The 453-nt window shown below is 63.6% G+C and overlaps 1 protein-coding gene across 1 annotated transcript in view; it reads left to right on the forward strand.

Annotated features, from left to right (window-relative positions):
- The window catches only part of LOC113942151 (pre-mRNA-splicing factor SYF1-like), a gene marked incomplete at both ends in the record, with an annotated part of 2,230 nt that overhangs the window by 521 nt on the left and 1,256 nt on the right, over window positions 1-453 (forward strand). The gene's annotated exons all lie outside the window — the stretch shown is intronic.

Consider the following 453-nt stretch of genomic DNA (forward strand, 5'->3'; position numbering starts at 1 on the left):
CTGGGGACACAAACACCCCCTGCCCGAGACCGCCGTCAGGGTCTTCAGGAGATTCCTCAAGGTGAGACACACCTGGGGACACCTGGGGACACCTGGGGACACCTGGGGACAGGGACACAGCTGGGGGCAGGGACACAGTTGGGGTCACAGCTGGGGACACAAACACCTCCTGCCCGAGACCGCCGTCAGGGTCTTCAGGAGATTCCTCAAGGTGAGACACACCTGGGGACACCTGGGGACACTTGGGGACAGGGACACACCTGGGGACACATCTGGGGACACCTGGGGTCACACCTGGGGACAGGGACACACCTGAGGACACAAACACCCCCTGCCCGAGACCGCCGTCAGGGTCTTCAGGAGATTCCTCAAGGTGAGACACACCTGGGGACACCAGGGGACAGGGACACACCTGGGGACACACCTGGGGACACACCTGGGGACAGGGACACA

The sequence above is a fragment of the Corapipo altera genome, unplaced genomic scaffold, assembly GCF_003945725.1.
Source record: "Corapipo altera isolate COAL_440 unplaced genomic scaffold, ASM394572v1 52089, whole genome shotgun sequence".
NCBI lineage: Eukaryota > Metazoa > Chordata > Aves > Passeriformes > Pipridae > Corapipo > Corapipo altera.